This window comes from Schistocerca piceifrons, chromosome 5 (assembly GCF_021461385.2).
Source record: "Schistocerca piceifrons isolate TAMUIC-IGC-003096 chromosome 5, iqSchPice1.1, whole genome shotgun sequence".
NCBI classification, from domain to species: Eukaryota; Metazoa; Arthropoda; class Insecta; order Orthoptera; family Acrididae; genus Schistocerca; species Schistocerca piceifrons.
Genome location: NC_060142.1, coordinates 617,686,703 through 617,700,483, shown reverse-complemented (window position 1 = coordinate 617,700,483; position 13,781 = coordinate 617,686,703). Strand labels below are relative to the sequence as shown.

The following is a 13,781-nucleotide window of genomic DNA, read 5'->3' as shown; positions in this document are numbered from 1 at the left end:
ATATATCGTATTCATGAAGATATTGGTTAAATATTTACTGTGTTTTAGAAAGCACAGAAACATTAGGCTTCTCGCCTACCTTTTATTCTATTCTTTTGATATACGTTCAGTTAATTTCCTTATGTATTTAATAATGGGTGTTGGGGCGTGTATATGGTCCACCCGTAGGAATAATTATTCAGTATCAAGATATTTAAATGTAAACCTGCTATTTCGTATGTGTTTAAGTATGTTTGTGACTGTACGTTGGTTTGAAGACGTGGAGGGAGCGCTCTCACCAATCACAGCGCTCGTTCCTAAGGGAGGCGAGTACCGAAGTGAATGGAAGGGGCTAAGGGAAGTGCGGCAGTTGAAGAGTATGGCACTGGACACGGAAAGTGCTGGACGCTACTGCGCGACGGACGCTGAGTCGCGGAGAGACTTGGAGAGTGTGGAGCGATTTGCGCGTGGTTGCGGCAGATAAAAATACTTTGGAGTGCCGACTTGTGCGCTTGTGAGATTTCCGTGGCTTCTACAGTGAAGACGTAGTGTGCGTTTACAAGTGAATATCTCATGAGCTATGTTGTCGTTCATAACTAATTACGGGCAGTAGGAATCTGTTGTTTCCCTGTTATTCAACTTATATTTTATTTTATTGCTGGACCATCGACACCAATAAGTGTTTGGCAGAAATATACCTTATGTATTTAATAATGGGTGTTGGGGCGTGTATATGGTCCACCCGTAGGAATAATTATTCAGTATCAAGTTATTTAAATGTAAACCGCAATCTGAACTCTGAAAACTATTTGTCTGCTTACTTTGCGGTTTAAATTTCAACACCCATTCTAATTTTTCTACACAAATTCAAAAATTCGTCTATTGAGTTGCTAGGACAATGCTCTTGATCCCATGGCAAATTTTCCAGCAACCGCCTTTTCAAAGTCGCAATTTCAGACATCACTCTCAAAAGTACTTCTACTATGGTATTCATCATTTAAAGTCGTTAAGATAGTACCTGCAGATTTTATTTAACTGCAACCTTTCATTTATAAATTTATATGTTACATTCATAATTAGGAATTGCCTAGTGATGAAAACCTTCGACCAATCGAGTCATGTGTGTATTCTTATCGTATACTGTAGAATCAGCAGTGTTTGGTCTGCAATGCGGTAACTATGTATCCCAGCCCCTAGACAACGAAACCAGCCAAAACTTTTAATATTGCAACTCTGAGTCTGAGCGTACGTATTTGAGGGCCACCTCACGTCATTGCATTTATTATTTTTCAATGCCCGCAATCTGAACTCTGAAAACTATTTGTCTGCTTACTTTGCGGTTTAAATTTCAACACCCATTCTAATTTTTCTACACAAATTCAAAAATTCGTCTATTGAGTTGCTAGGACAATGCTCTTGATCCCATGGCAAATTTTCCAGCAACCGCCTTTTCAAAGTCGCAATTTCAGACATCACTCTCAATGGACGTTTCACGTGCATTAATCTCGCAAGTTCATGTTTACAAAATCCTCGCATCGACCTGTTCCTGTATTTAAATATTGGCCCATTCAGTAACTCATTTTGGAGTCGCATTTGCTTCGTTTCACTCCATAACTTGTTAAGGAAACTGCTTTCAAGTATTTCGGAGGTAGTGAAAGTATCAATGTGTATTTTTGCCCACGATTATGGATCACCTTCCCAATGTCTTTTCACGAATTTTATCTTCGCCTCGTTGGACATTCCCCTTATTTTTATAAGGTGTCATTGTATGTTGCTAGAAAATTTACTCAGTGATATTTCCCGTCGTCTACAAAACGTTTGACCGATCCCTAGTTCATCCACGGAACACTGATAACTGTAGAAGTTTGATATGCAGCTAAAGAATTAATTTCGCTTTTATTTCACTGATTTACTCTTTAACTTCACTATTTTCAATTTTAATGCCAGATTGTACTTGTTCCTATATTTTATCTACTTCCTTCTCCCCTTTACCTACTTCGACTTCCATTTTGTATCCCAATCCTCTTATCATTTGCATTAATAGTGACATCACGTGTCCCCCAAATCCATCTCTCTTGCATGATTTCTGACTATTTGCCCTACAAAATTCACGCTCTCCCACCCCGATTTCGGGCTTAGCGGCTCGCTAGTATTTTCCGACCGACACACTCTGGCCGACTGGTTAATATTAGTGCGTCTACTATTGGCGATTGAACGACAGAATTATACATAAACCCGTTATCAGTGCAGCTACGTAGCTTAGTTGTGCTGGATACTTTTGCCATGATATTGCTGCCGATTTTGCAGTTGAAGCCGACGCTGAAGATCTCGTAGCCACTGCTGTGGTACTGCAACCGCTGCTGCCATTTGTTCAAAATGGTTCAAATGGCTCTGAGCACTATGAGACTCAACTGCTGTGGTCATCAGTCCCCTAGAACTTAGAACTACCTAAACCTAACTAACCTAAGAACATCACACACATCCATGCCCGAGGCAGGATTCGAACCTGCGACTGTAGCGCTCGCGCTGTTCCAGACTGTAGCACCTAGAACCGCTTGGCGACTCCGGCCGGCCGCGATGAATCGCCGTTGAAGATGCCGCTGCTGGTTGGAACCACGTGCTTTCGATATAGTCTCTTCTTCCGCGTTACTTTTTATCATTCCTAACCACTGCTTAACTCGGCGCACACAACTGTTGCAAAATTCGTAGCTCAGAGCCCCCACGCAGACCGCATAAACTGCCAGAGACTTGGGACCTAGATGACAGAATGTCCTTAACTGTGAGAATTACAATTGTAATTTCCAAACTATTAAAGAAACCTAATACTCAGTCCTCAACCGATCTCACATTTAGCTTTTGTGAGAAGTCCTGTCTATCGAAGTTCAACACTTTCCAGAATTCGACTTCCACTACGGGTGGCCAATAACCCATAACTACGTCACCACTGTCGGAATGATACTGACTCATCCGGCAGCCTGCCCTTAACATCACAGCCCGCTCTCCGCAAACATCATGTGCCCCATTTGCCACATGTCTTCACGATGTGTTTGCCACAGAGGAGTTCAACCGCTATGTGCCAACCACCGGGACAGTTCTATTAAACTTTCTCTTTTGAATACCCAGTACTAACTTCGTTGCTTTGGAGCATTCACTGTCAACTACAGCGTACTGAGCTCTGTTCATCGATCACACCACATATCGGCGGAGGTACTCCGTATGATCGTATTCTAATAGCCTATGACGTGGTGCTGTTTGTGAGACGTCCTTTATAAATCAAACAAGCAAGCAAGTACATTAAGAAAGAAAACTAAGAGTCGCTTTCTATGGCGGTAGAGTAATTTACGAAGTACAAAGTTTATGTTCCTCGATGTCAGGCGCTCTGAAGTAATTTTCGCAAACCCCAATTTTTTTTTGCCCCGAAGATGCTACAATTATTCCAACTTAGACCATGCGTCAACTTTCCATTTCTTATACTTACCTAAGTTAATGAAAAGGCGCAGTACTTACAAGTAAAACGTCAGCTGGCAGCAAAGTGGTTGCCTGTGACCTTTCGACCTGACATGTTGTCTCACCAATTTTTCTCTTTTGAACACCTGGTGCAACGAACTTTTATTTATAAAGTCAGCCGGCCGTAGTGGCCGTGCGGTTCTTGGCGCTACAGTCTGGAACCGAGCGACCGCTACGGTCGCTGGTTCGAATCCTGCCTCGAGCATGGATATGTGTGATGTCCTCAGATTAGTTAGGTTTACTTAGTTCTACGTTCTAGGCGACTGATGACCTCATAAGTTAAGTCGCATAGTGCTCAGAGCCATTTGGGCCATTTATAAAGTAAGCATGCAGTTTTGTACATGTACTGTACGACCACGATTAACGTTCACAAACTTTCGGTGCATAATATGAGTGTCAGGAGCGCCTTTCTGAAACTACGCCCTCGTAGTAATTCAGAAACTGTGGACTTGAGACTTCCTTTTTCACCATTCTAAAGAGTAACAGATTTTTAATTGTACAATTACATTTCTACACCTCAGTTTATTGCGAACGACAGGTTTCATCTCTCAGTAATACAGTTTTTATCTACAACTGTCCGTTTATCGTAGCCAAATGAGTCTGTCAGTACTGCAGCAGCTAGCAAGGGGACACTGAGTTACGAGGATCGAAATTAAACTCTTTGCCGACATAGTTTGAGGTAATTAGACGCTATTAGCTTTGTCAGCTTTTGTTTTCATGTTCGGCGTTCTAATCAGGGCAATGTGCAGAAAATAACTGTGCATTTTGAAAGGTATCCCAGACACAACTTTTTTCGTAATATGGGAATAGTTAGATGTTGATAATGTGGTGTCTGTGGATATTTGACTGGATATTCCAAGAATTAATGCCCAAAGCGTATAATTTTCCTATTTACAAAGTACTTTTTCGATAAGCCAATTCTCTCGATTTCTGATGGGACTATATTTGCGGTAGAAATATCCACTGCTATCCATTGTTTTGATTGCACACAAAGCTTTCTCGAACTTAACTTCTCCAACCACGAGTACATACAGCTTTAACTGCTAATACACAAGTATCGTATTGCTCAATATTCCATTTTCTTCTGTAGTTTCCCTTTCGCGCATGGTGTGAAGCAGGTTCAACAAAAGGACAACAAGATTAAACTCCTTAAACCAGTTTGAACTGTTAAAAAATTGTAGCAGTCACATGTTTTACATTCAGCAGCTTTCAACAAAACTTTGTTGGTGACGAAATATTCAAAAACGGTATTGCATCAAACCTATTAGAACGAAACACACAAACACGAACAAAAACTACTTTCAAAACCCATACGATAAAATTTTGTGGATAGGACTTTCACTCGTGACTGCTGTTTTGTTAAAACATACATACACCATTTGTATCAAAAAGAAACATGAGATAGAGAAAGCGAAATTCTGTTACAGTAAAGGGGCAGAGCAAATTAATTTTTAATTTAATTTTGCTACCACTTAACTCGAAAAACAATAAAAACTTGTTTCAGAATCAACATGTTTTTCTCCTTCTTTATTTAAATTAATTTTAACAGACTTTTAATGTCAAAGTTTTGTGCGCAATAACGCAGACCGTTAATTTTCATCAGGCGCAATGCCACAATCCCCATGCAGCGACTCTTCTTTTTATTGTATGCAGGGAATTAACTCAGTTATGACCAGGTTTTAAGTGACAATGAAGGCGAGTGTAATTACGTTTCAGGGACAGCAATTAAATAAATAAAATGCTGTTGATTCCTTCACGTGTTAAGCGTAAGTAATAACGTTCTAATTACGTCTACTTTCTAATTGGGACTGAGCTGAACTCTGTTTGACTTAACACTCAATTTTCGCCGCCTGCTAACGTCTGAATCACTTTTAGAGCTTTTTACTCATGATATTAACCAAAGGATGAGTTAAGTTAGAATATTAAGTGACACTCCATGTACAGAAATCCTTGAATTACATTCTGAATGTATCTGCACAATAAGACTGAGAGACGTGGCACAACCATCTGATTTGTATGTGATCACTAAAGTATAGAAACTCTGATTAAACGGGGAGGTATTTTGTATTACTTGAATACTAAAATCATACGTAAATTACATTATGGTATCAGGAAACGAGCAAAAATATCCTGTAAGTCAGTACCACATAAATTCTTATTAAATTACGCAATAACAAGAGCTTAATTTCAAATTTGCTTAATAGCACCAGTTTTGTTAAAACATTCTCAACAAATAAATAATTTATTTGCCATTCACGTTAATTTCCTTGTTAGACGTAAATAATGATCTTCTTCACAAATAGCGGTATTTCCATTTCATTTAGCTCTTGATTTACGATGGGCTGCGTCTCTAAGAGGCCACCGGCTTCATGAATTATTGTGTCCTAGCCGTTGCTGGATTACCAGGGGCTTTACAGTCATCAGATGTAGCACTTGGAGATCCATTCATATTCCTACAACCAAGGAGCAAAGGTCACAGCTTGCTTGATTTCCAAAACTGAGGGTTAAAATGCAAAAGCAGATACGCTGATCTCAGTTTCCAATGTTCCTTTGCAAAATAAAGTTTTCTGGTATAGCCCCAGTTTAATTCTCATATCGTTGCTAAGATGAGTGATATAGATATTAGTTCCCGTAATGATGTGAAGCAACAGAAATTGCTAAAACTGAAGAAAGCTCCAGGTCTCGGTTAAATCTCGCTCAGGTCCTATACCGAATGTAGTGATGATTTAGCCCTCTTTTAACATTATCTAGGAAAAGAACTGAACGATTCTGAAGGGGAGGAGGTAATGAAATGGAACTTCACAGGCTTAGAGGGTTTTCGATTACACACCGAAGGGCGAATGAAATACAAGTGATATGTAAACAGGCAGAATACGGCGCCGCTGTCGGAACGCTTATATAAGACAAGTGTCTGGCGTCGTTGTTAGATCGGTTACTGCTGCTAAGATGGCCGGTTATCAAGATTTAATTGACTTTGAACATGGTGTTATAGTCGGCGCACGAGAGATGGAACACAGTATCTTAGACGTATCGATGAAGTCGGGTTTTCCCAAATGACCATTTCGTGAGTGTACCGTGAAAATCAGGAACGCGGTAAAATATCAAATCCCCGACATCACTGCAGCCGGTAACGGATAGTGCAAGAACTTGGAAATCGACTACTGAAGAGAATCGTTCAACGTCAAAGAAATGCAACCATTCACCAAAATGCTGAGATTTCAATGCTGGGTCATCAGAAAGTGTAAGCGTGCGAGCCATTCAACGAAACATCGTCGATATGGGCTTTCGGAGTCCGAGGCCCATTCGTGTACCCTTCATGAATGCACGATACAAAACTTTACGCCTCGCCTGGACCAGTCCACACCAACATGGGACTGTTGATGACTGTAAGCTTGTTGCCTGATCGGATTGTCGGACGAATCTCGTTTCAAATTGTATCTTGCGGATGGACGCGTACGGGTATGGAGAGAATCTCATCAATCGATGGACCCTACATGTCAGCAGAGGACTATTCAAGCTGGTTTAGGCTCTGTAATGGTGAGGGGCCGCAGTACTGATATGGGACCTCTGACTCGTCTAGATACAACTCTGACAGTTGACAACTACGTAAGGATCCTGTATGATCACCTACATCCATTCGTGTCCATTGTGCATTCCAATGGACGCGGTCAATTCAGGACAATACGATACCCCACACGTACAGACCTGCTACTGAGTTTCTCCAGAGAACCTCTTCTGAGATTAAATATTTCCGCTGGCCGCCGAACTCCCCAGCCATGAACGTGCAACGTGCTGTTCAGAAGAGATCTCCACCCCTCCGTACCCTTACGGATTTATGGACAGCACTGCAGGATTCATGGTGTCAGTTCCCTCCGGTCTAATTCAGACAGTAGTCGAGTCCATGCCACGTCTTGTTCCGTCGTTTCTGCGTGCTCGTGGCGGCCCTGTACGATATTAGGCAAGTGTACCAGTTTCTTTGGCTTCAGTGTATTTCAGTGATGATGCAATGGAATTACCTTTACAGAAATTTTGTAATATGAGTCCACTTATCAGTATGGTGTTGTAGCCCTGCTGGCTACAAAACATGCCATGAATCGAATGACAAGGTGTCCCAACGCTGTTATCTTCTCTCCTGAGACAATACAGCCCACAACTGTTGTAATTAGCAAATCAAACATCTTTCAACAGTCTAAATTTCCAAATTTTTAGTTTATAGGGCTATAAATTTCGGCGATATATTACGCCATCATCAGGCACCTTGACTGACGTGTAGGAAGATTCCACGTCGCTCAAGGTGCCTGAAGATAGCGTAATATATCGCCGAAACTGCGAGCCATATAAAATAATCTTTGAAAAGTCGGACATACAGAGATTGTTGTAACTGGTCGTTGATATCCTCGACACTGGCACAGCGACGGACTTGACGTTTGTGCCAGTCCCACACATTTTCGCTCGGGTCCTCACTGACCACTTCCACATCTCACAGACAATTTATGCAGACACTAGGATTGACCATTCGAAAAACAATAAAACCTTACCATTGTATGATGACGAAGTAAGTTCGTGACGTACCACTTTGCCGTCAGAGTTCCCTAAATCTTTACCAGTAGCAACTGAAGTCATACTCGATGGTTCCTCACAGCATGCCACCAGGAGTAACACCGCTATTCCTTTCCAAAGCACTGGAAGAGTCGGAACTCTCCCCATGTCACCACCATATTCGCCGGCGCCTGTCGTCTTCAGTACTGCTGAACCACGGTTCATCGCTAAACGTAATGCGACGCCATTCATCAGCAATGCATGATGCTGGCCATGGCATTTTTCGGAACGTATCCGTTTGTGTTGTGAACGGTAGTCTAGACGTGGGGCGGTATTTCCTTAGCATATCTTCTGCTAGTCTGCGACTAATGGTGGGAGATGACAGAGAACGTTGAAGGAAGCCCCTAACTTATCTGCGATGTGCTCGGTGCACATTACGATGTTCCTTTCTCATGATGGTGAGACAGTGGTCGACAAGAACCTGCCCTCACTAACCAATGTAATCTACAATCGGGCCACTGTCTAACCTGAATGGCCCACAAATCTTGATATCCCATTATTCCAGCAGCCGACCGTATCGAGACCCAGAAGTAGGTCTCTTTCAACTTGTAAGGCGCTGATAACGCTGCCTAGAACGAGTACGCAGCGTATCCGCATCTTTCATAGTGACCATTAAACACCTGTCGCTGTTCATGCCCCATATATACCCTACCAGACCTGGCAACAACTCTAATCACTAACAATACTAACGCGCTCTGGTGGCCGTTCTACCTGTCACAGAAAATTGTAACCCTTATCGATTACATAGCCGTCAATGTTGTGTAAGTGTACCAAGTCATACGATATTGACATAGACGACGGCTCCTGGGTGCTTCAAATTTTTTCTCAGGCAATGTGTAATCTACTGTAGAGCCCCCAAACAAGAAACCGTGCCCAGTATTTGGAAGAGACCAAAGATCACACCCGTTTACAAGAAGGATAGCAGAAGCAATCCAAGAAACTACCGTCCAGTTTCCTTGAATCGATCTGTCTTAGAATCCTGGAAGTTATTATGAGATCAAACGTGATAAGGTACCTCGAACGGAATGATCTCCTCCACGACAACCAGCATGGATTCGGTCTACGATCAAATGAAAGACAATTCGTTCTTTTCAAATGGCTCAGAGCATTATGGGACTTAACATCTGAGGTCGTCAGTCCCCTAAAACTTAGAACTACTGAAACCTAACTATCCTAAAGACATCACGCAGATCCATGCCCGACGCAGGATTCGAACCTGCGATCGTTGCGGTCGCGCGGTTCCAGACTGTAGCGCCTAGAACCGGTAGGCCACCCCGGCCGGCTGCTCGTTCTTTTCCTGCGCGATATGCTGAAATCCCTGGATCAAAACAGTCAGATCTATGCAGTACCATATCTACGGTTATTATCGAAAGTACTATCAAAAGAGGTATCAAGAGAAATTATTGACTGGGTTGAGGGTATTTTGGTACGGAGGATGCAGCATGTTGTCTTGAATGGAGAATTGTCAACAGATGTAGAGGACAATTCCGGTGTGCCCCAGGAAGTTGTTTTAGGACGTTAGCTGTTCATGTTGTAAATTAACGGCCTTGTAGAAAAAATTTACACTAACCTCTGACGTTTTGCAGCTGATGCAATTATCTATAATGAAGCACTGCCTGAAAAATCAGCACAAATATTCAGCCATAAGATTTCAAACTGTTAGATATATCGGAAATTTGCTTTAAATTTTCAAAAATGCAGTAACGTGCACCTTCTAAGAACATAAAACGAAGTATCCTATGACTACAGTTCCAAGAATAACAGTTGGAACTGCTCACCTCACACAAATACCCATTTGTAACTTGTGGGCACGCATCTCGTGGTCGTGCGGTAGCGTTCTCGCTTCCCACGCCCGGGTTCCCGGGTTCGATTCCCGGCGGGGTCAGGGATTTTCTCTGCCTCGTGATGGCTGGGTGTTGTGTGCTGTCCTTAGGTTAGTTAGGTTTAAGTAGTTCTAAGTTCTAGGGTACTGATGACCATAGACGTTAAGTCCCATAGTGATCAGGGCCATTTTTTTTGTAACTTGTGAAGGGATATCAAATAGAAGTATCTTACTCAGTGGTAGGCAAAGCTGGAGGCGAACACTAGGGAACATAGGAAAATGCAAACAGTGAACAAATAACATCGTTTACAAATCGCTCTTTGTGATCCATCCTAGAATACTGTTTAGTGTATGGGACCCGTACCAATTCAGGCTAAAGGGATAGGGCACGTTTACAGAGAAGGGCAGCACGAATCGTTACAGGTTTGTTTGATCCATGGGAGAAAAATATCATAGAGGTGCTGACCAAGTTGAGCTGGAGAAATTTAAGGATAAAAGCAAATTATCCCGGAATAGTCCTTAAAAAGTTTCATGAAAAGATTTAGATGATGGCTCGAGGAATATACTACATCCCCCAGCGTATCGCTGCTGTGCGGACAGTGAGGACAGGATTAGATTAATTGCAGGGCGCACAAAGTAATTTAGACAACAATTCCTTCTGTGAAAGGGACGGATAGAGGCCCTAGTATCTGGTACAATTCCAAGTACACTCTGCCATTCGCTTCATAGTCATTTACGGAGTATGGATGTAGTTGCACAAATTAAACGAATTCTCAAATATTTGGTGTACAAATTACCTCATCAGAAATTCGCGTTACTTTGCTGTTCCGTTATCTGACAACTGTTTGATCGTTCAGTCAGATGACTTTTATAAGTGTTACTTTAACTCTCTCAACGAACACGACGAATTTCAGATGAAAAAGGAGCACTTCCACTTGAAACTGCTCCGTAGATTCACAAGGAGCATTACAATTAAATTCAGTTACATAACATGTTCACATGGCAAGGTTGAAGTGTTGAATTACATCATTATGAGCAATGAGCACTCCGTCTTCAGGCCACGAGTGGCCTACCGGGACCATCCGAGCGCCGTGTCATCCTGAGTGGTGGATGAGAAGAGGAGGGGCGTGGGGTCAGCACACCGCTCTCTCGGTCGTTATGATGGTATTCTTGACCGAAGTCGCTACTATTCGGTTGAGTAGCTCCTCAGTTAGCATCACGAGGCTGAGTGCAGCCCGAAAAATGGCAACAGCGCATGACGGCCCGTATGGTCACCCATACAAGTGCCGACCACGCCCGACAGCGCTTAACTTCGGTGACCTCACGGGAACCGGTGTATCCACTGCGGCAAGGCCGCTGCCCCATTATGAGCAATGAGCAGTGTTAATTGCGCATTTCTGTCGTGACATGAATTGCAGTGACATTCTGCTTTATGTTATGGTGTACGTGAAGAAGTATGACACTGTGTAGCATTTATCGTAATGATGGTCCTATACTAATATCACATCGCCAAAGTTCAGTGTGACACAAAAGTACACTACAATTTCAAAGAGTTATAGCATCCAAATTAATTAACATGTCCACAGCAGCATCATTGGCTTACGTGACGGACAGACTCACATAGTTTTGTTTGTGTGTCTTCCAGGTTGTCATGAGTGAAACATAATTACAAATATTCAAGAACAGGCTCAGTGTCCGGAAAAAAAATTATTCACACCAAATGGGCCATGCAGGTTCAAAGCAACTTCCAAACACGGTATGGGAAGCCACCGCCCTCGAGGTCGTCGATATGTCGGTGGTACACGGATTTTATGTATACAGGAAACGTAGTAGTGTTTTCTGGGGGCGCCGCAGGGACTGTGAAACCATGGGACGACCGTGTACCGGCTTCTTCGGAAACGTTTACAAATCCATCTGTTTTGATGAGACAACAGTCTTGTGACAGGTTTGATACTACCTGTCACGAATTCCTCTCCTTCACAAAACTCATCATCTGAGGGTAGCACTTGAACCTACAACCTCAGTTATTTGTTCGATGAGCTCCAATCGCTGTCTTCCTCTACAGTTTTTAGTCTCCACATCTCCGTTTAGTACCATGGAAGTTATTCTATAATGTCTTAACAGGTATCCTACCGTCCAATCACTACTTCTTGTCAGTGATTTCCATATAATCCTTTATTCGCCTATTTTCCGGTGAACCTCCTCACTCCTTACATTAACAGTCATCTGATTTTCAACATTCTTCTGTAGCACAACATCTCAATTCGCTTCTCTTCTATCCCGGGTTTCTCACAATCCACGTTTCACTACCATACAAGGCTATGCTCCAAACATTCATTATCATAAATTTGTTACTAAACTTAAGGCCAATGTTTGAAACTACTCTGATCAGCCAGAACATTATGACTACCGACCTGATATCGATATAAACCTGTCCAGTCGGTAGCAGCATCACCTGCCTAGCATCACACGCACGGTACGTGTAGTATCAGTGAGCGTGCTGTTCACATATAGAATGGGGAAGGCAAGCGGTTGATCTGAGTTTGACGAGGGCAAATAGTGATGGTCAGATGGCTCGACATGCGTTTTTCAAACTGCACGACTTGTCGGGTGTTCGAAGAGTGCTGCAGTGGGTGTCTTCAACAAATGGTGAAACCAAGGTGAAAGAACGTCCTTACGTCATGGAGCTGTGGGGCTATCCCTCATTAGAAATGTAGAACGTCGTAGGATGGGTAGAACGGTAAAACAAGGCAGGCGGCGAACTGTGGGGAACTAACATCAAACTTTAATGCTGGACAGAGTACAATTTTGTCTGAACACACATTGCACCGAACACACTCAATGACAGGCCTTCACAACAGACAACCTATGCAAGTGCCAATGTTAAGACTACGACACAGGCAACCACAACCGCAATGGGCACTTCACTATCGGAACTGGACCTTGGGGTTGTGGCAGAGCCTTGCATGGCCTGCTGAATTCCGATACCTTATTCATCAAGCCAATGAGATTGCGCGAACAGTTCCTTGACACCTGTACTATGGGACAGAAACAAGCTGACAGCGGCTCCATTAAGCTCTGGGGAGCATTCACGTAAGCATCCATGGGTCCAGTGGAACTCGTGCAGGACACCATGACGGCCTAGGAGTATCGTACACTGGTAGCAGATCACGCGCACCCCTTCCCGGTGATCGTGTTTCTCCACGGCAGTGGCATTTTTCAGCAACATACTGCACCATTTCACAAGGAGAGGAGTGTAATGGAGTAATTCGAGGAGCACAGTGAGGAATTCCAGTTGATTTGTCGGCCCCTCAACACGCCACGTCTGAACACGATGGAACGTGACGTCGGAGTTCTCGTTTCTGATACTTCTCATTACTTTTCTCTTTCTTCGATTTACTGTCAATCCATATTTTGTGCTCGTTAGGGTACTCATCCCATTCAGCAGAACCTGTACGTGAATTCCACTGACTGTAGCAGTGACATCAGCAAATCTCATTACTGATATTCTTTCATCTTGAATTTTAATTCCACTCTTGAACCATTCTTTTATTTCCATCATTGCTTTTTCAATTTACCGATACAAAAGTAGGTCGAAAGACTACATCCCTGTCTTACACACCCTTTAATCCAAGCACCTCGTTCTTGATCTTCCTCCTTTATTATTTCGTCTTGGTTCTTGTACATGTTATATATTGCAATCCGTCTCTTCGTATAGCTTACCACTTTTCTCCTCAGAATTTTGAACATCTAGCACCATTTTACACTGTCGAACACTTTTCCAGGTCGACAAATCCTACAAAAGCCTCTTCATTTTTCTTTAGCCTTGGTTCCGTTATCAACCCCTTTTACCTTTCCTAACGCCAAACTGGTT

General features: G+C 42.7%; 1 pseudogene; it reads right to left on the bottom strand.

Moving 5' to 3' along the window:
* Positions 1-11,150: 11,150 nt before the first annotated feature.
* LOC124799338 lies at positions 11,151-11,268 on the bottom strand (annotated as a pseudogene).
* Positions 11,269-13,781: the final 2,513 nt, after the last annotated feature.